The sequence below is a fragment of the Suricata suricatta genome, chromosome 12 (assembly GCF_006229205.1).
Source record: "Suricata suricatta isolate VVHF042 chromosome 12, meerkat_22Aug2017_6uvM2_HiC, whole genome shotgun sequence".
NCBI classification, from domain to species: domain Eukaryota; kingdom Metazoa; phylum Chordata; class Mammalia; order Carnivora; family Herpestidae; genus Suricata; species Suricata suricatta.
In genome coordinates, this window is record NC_043711.1 from 77780374 (window position 1) to 77785558 (window position 5185).

Genomic DNA, 5185 nt, shown 5'->3' on the forward strand with positions numbered 1-5185 from the left:
AGAAGCAAGCTTGCTTAACCTGCACGCATGGACCCCTACACAAAACAGAAATTGTTTCCCTTCAACAAAGTATTGCAAGTCCTCTCGGGTACAGCACGACGGGAAAAGAAATCCTACTGATAAATGTTCAGTGATGAAGTTGATGTTTATAGTTTTCAGACTGGGGCGCCTGGCTGGCTCAGTCAGTGGAGCGTGCGACTTAACCTTGGGGTCATGAATTCAAGCCTCATGTAGGGCTTCGAGTTTACACTAAAAAAACAAACACACGGGGACGCCCAGGTAGCTCAGACTTCAGCTCAGGTCATGATCTCACAGTTGGTGGGTTCGGGGCTCTGTGCTGACAGCTCAGAGCCTGGAACCGGCTTCAGATTCTGTGTCTCCCTCTCTCTCTGACCCTCCCCCTCTCACGTTCTGTCTCTCTCTCTCCCTCAAAATTAAATAAACATTAAAAAATATTAAAGGAGCACCTGGTTGACTCAATCTGTTAAGCATCCTACTCTTGGTTTCAGCTCAGGTCATGATCTCATGGTTTCATGAGTTCGAGCCCCCACATCAGGCTGTGGGCTGATGGTGCAGAGTCTGCTTAGGACTCTCTCTCTCTCTCTGCCCCTCCCCTACTCATGCTGTCTCTGTCTCCCTCAAAATAAATAAATTAACAAGATTTTTTTAAAAGCATGGTTTTCAGACTGGAACATTCTTGTCCTAAAACTTCACACAGCTGTTTTACAAATTAGTATTATTATTTACATATCCATATGTCTTAATTTACACCATTTTAAGTTTATTTTATTTACTTTGAGAGAGAGAGGGAGAGGAAGAGAGAAGAGAGAGAGAGAGAATCCCAAGCAGGCTCTGCCATCATAGAACCCCACTTGGAGCACAATCTCACCAACCGTGAGATCATGACCTGAACCAAAATCAGGAGTCAATCAGATCCTTAAACAACTGAGTTACCCAGGTGTTCCAATACCATTTTTAACAAAGTAAATTTGGGGCACCTTTTCATATCAAAACATTTACCTTTACCACAATCTTTTTGTTTTTTAGCTTTTGTTATGGGAAGTTTCTTTTTTTTTTAATGTTTATTTATTTTTAAAAGACAGAGACAGAATATGAATGAGGGAAGAGCAGAGACAGGGGGAGACAGAATCGGAAGCAGGCTCCAGGCTCCGAGCTGTCAGCACAGAGCCCGACGTGGGGCTTGAACTCACAAACAGTGAGATCATGACCTGAGATGAAGTCAGACACCTAATCGGCTGAGCTACCCACACGTGCACACACACACACACACACACACACACACACACACACACACACACAGAGGAATATTATTCAGCCATAAAAAGAGTGAAATCTTGCCATTTGCAATGACATGGATGGAGCTAGACAGTATAATGCTAAGTGAAATAAATCAGAGAGAGACAAATACCCTATGATTTCACTCATTTATAGAATTTAAGAAACAAAACAAATGAGCAAAGGGTGAAAAAAAGAGAAAGAGACAAGCCAAGAAACAGACTCTTTTTTTAAAAAAAAAATCCACTATTGGGGCGCCTGGGTGGCTCAGTCGGTTAAGTGTCTGACTTTGGCTCAAGTCATGATCTCGCAGTTCGTGGGTTCGAGCCCCATATCGGGCTCTGTGCTGACAGCTCAGAGCCTGGAGCCTGCTTTGGATTCTGTGTCCCCTCCCCTGCTCATGCTGTTTCTACCTCAATAATAAATAAAAACATAATAAAAAAATTTAAAAAAATCCACTATTTGTTTTTTTTTTTTTTGAGAGGCAGAGTGTGAACAGGGGAGGGGCAGAGAGAGAGGGAGACACAGAATCTGAAACAGCCTCCAGGCTCTGAGCTGTCAGCACAGACCCTGATGTGGGGCTCGAACTCATGAACCACAAGACCATGACCTGAGCAGAAGTCAGACGCTTAACCAACTGAGCCATCCAGGTGCCCCTAAACAGACTCTTAACTATAGAGAACAAACTGATGGTTACCAGAGGGGAGGTGAGTGGGGCGATGGGGGAAACAGGCGAAGGGGATGAAGGAGTGCACTTGTCAGTGAGCGCACGGGGCGGTGTGCGCGGAACGGTTGAATCACTGTATCGTACACCTGAAACTGATGGAACACTGTGTGTTTACTATGCTGGAATTAAAACTAAAGATAATTATAGAAAACCATGGCCACACACTGTTGTCACACATATGCAAGCTGCAAACCAAAACTCAACAATATATTCATATCATGAACATTCAGGCACCATTCAAATTTCCCCAAGTGTCCCATGACTACTCCCTTTCCAATTAGTTGATATCTGAGCCTGTGTTTTCCTTAAGGTACATAAGAGAATATTTTTAATTTTTTAATTTTTATTTTTTCACTTTTTTTTATTGTTTATTTATTTTTGAGACAGAGAGAGACAGAGCACAAGCTGGGGAAGGGCAGAGAGAGAGAGAGAGAGACACAGAATCTGAAGCAACCCCAGGCTCTGAGCTGTCAGCACGGAACCTGATGCAGGGCTTGAACCCCGGAACCGTGAGATCATGACCTGAGCGCAAGTCAGACACTCAACCGACCGAGCCACCCAGGCGCCCCGAGAATTTTTTTAAAAAGTAAGTTCTACTCCCAAGGTGGGGCTCGAACTCATGACCCTGAGATCAAGAGTCACATGTGTACTGACTGAGCCAGCCAGGCGCCCACAAAAGAGAATATTGATTCTAGTTGCCCTTCTACCTTTTTATTTTCTTATGTTTTTAATTTAATGTTTTTAATGTTTTTAATTCTTCTAGAGAATGGAATCCCAATCTCTTTTTGTTACATTTCTTATAAGTAGGAACTGTATTGTGCGTATGTCACCCAGCGTAGCCTTGCCGGTTTAGTCACATATTAAAGTAATATTTTGTGCTAAATTACTTTCTCTCTATATTACTGCTAGACTAATTATACGTTTTTAAAAATTGCGTGTAGGTGAGCATATTCTCTAGAAATTTCAATTCTGGGTAGTAGAAGAACAAAGAATAAAGTTACACAAAGTGGGAACTCCCACTGCCCTGGACAAGCCCCCACGCACTTTGGAAGTCTGAAAAGGTCATCCCAATGAGGACCAGAGGCTGTGGGGCTGAGAAGGCAAGAAGAATGAAGAATGACACCCATTTGCTTCTGCATCAGTGTGGCCACTGGACCCAGCTTGATGCCACCTGTGGGACATACTCAGGAAAAGAGGTATCAGTTCGACCCTGCGTTTTGAGGCAAGACAATACTGTTGATCTTTGGATTCTTGGGAAGAGTGGGACAGCGAAGTGGGTGCCTGAGTAGGTAAGGGGACCTGAACTCTCCCTCAGGGTGGGGACAGCTGGGCTGGCACCCCAGGACACTCGGGAGGGAGGGAGGTCCCAGGGGGAGATCCCAGGCTTCCTGCTAAGGTGGCGGGTGGACTTTTCAGCTCTGGAAAGCACAAATCCGTCCCCACGCATCTCTAGCTGAGTAACTCAGTCACCTCTAGCTACAGCCTCCCCTGGCTGTGGGGTTTCTGAGGGACACAGAACTCTGTGACCATCCTCAAATACCCATTTATGTGCATCGAGTCCTTCACCATGGTCGGCTTAAACAGGACTCCACTTCGATTCATCTTGTGTCGCATTTGATGATTAATCCCCCCGGGAGAGGAGGGGCCCTCTCAGTGGAATATTACTCAGTCAAGAAAAGGGTGCCATCTTGCCATTTGCACCAACACAGATGGACCTAGAGGGTATTATGCCAAGTGAAATAAGACACAAAAAGACAAACACTATAGGGTTTCATTAATATGTGAAATCTAAAAACAAAACAAATAATAAAGTAAAAGCAAAAAGAAAAAAAAACCAAAAAGCAAAAAACCCCAGAAAACAAAAAGAACCACAGTCGAGGTTGCTGTAGGCCACTGGGATTTTCAAAAGCTGCAGCTCTGTTCTTCTGCATCTTAGCAGTAATGATCTTTTTTCATTTTTAAAAACTGTTATTCAAATATAATATACATATAGAAGTTAACAAATCATGTGCACAGTGTGTTGTTTTCTGAAAATGAACACCCCTGTTTTACCAGCTCCGAGACCAGAAGAGAATATGACCAGCACCCCAGAATTGCCCTTGGAACCCCTCCAGGCACCACCTCGCCCAAGACTTTGCCTGTTTTTGCAATTTATAATAAAGAAAATCTTACAGTCCTCTTCGGTGTGTTTTTTTCCCTCTCCACCCGTGAGACCCACATACTGCTGTGGGATGTGCTATGCAGACCTCCGGTGTGTGAGAAAGCCGTAGAAACTACATTTTTTTCTCACTAACAGACAATGTTCTGTTTCTGTTTATTTGCCGGAGTGTGGACCTTCTGAAATGGCTTGCCCACCACCTTGGGTTAAGTGAATGAAAGCATGTTTGGGGAAAGAGGATTTAGGCTGTCTTGATTCCCAGAAGGGTTTTGGATCCAGGAATGGACGAAAAATAGGTCGAGGATTCTGTTTGTTGGTGGCTTTTGTGTTTTGCCGTCATTCTGTGGCAGTGGGCTCCCAGGACTCCCTGGTCCACGGGGTCCCCGCCACTGCCAAGTTCCTCTACCGCACAGGCAGACGCAGGCCTGCCGGGTCCAGGCAGCCTGCCCACCTCTTCTGCGCATCAGTGGCCTCCAGTGGCCTGGAGTCCAGCTTCTCGGAAACGTGAAAGCCCTTCAGCTGCCAAGACCCTAAACCCAGCCCTCGGGTGTGGCCCAAGCCTCCTTCCAGTTGCAGCGAAGTCATTCCCCCGCCACTGGCCGCCTCCCCTTCCTCTGGTTCCCTGTCAGGCCCACCCCACCCTGTCGTTTGGGTTTTTTGAACTGTTCCTCTTAAGTCCACCTGCTGTAGGCTCCCAGCTCTGTTTGGAGCGGGAAGCTAGGGTCTGTTTCTGCCTCCCCCGGAGCCCGCCCTGCAGTCCCCCTCTTTTGCCAGCCCGTGCAGGATTCCGCCGCGGGAACAGCGCGCCCCGAACCCTGGGCCCTCCCGCTCGAAATTGCCCAGAGACGCAGGCCCAGCCAGGCGCGACCCTCGGGGCTCCCCCAGCGCCCTCCTTCCCATTTCTAACACCAAGATGCCAGTCGAGTTGGAGGCGGGGGAGGGAAATTCTGCTTTATTGTATTTCATTATGTCATGGGGGGGGGGGGGCTGCGGAGGGGCAAGGG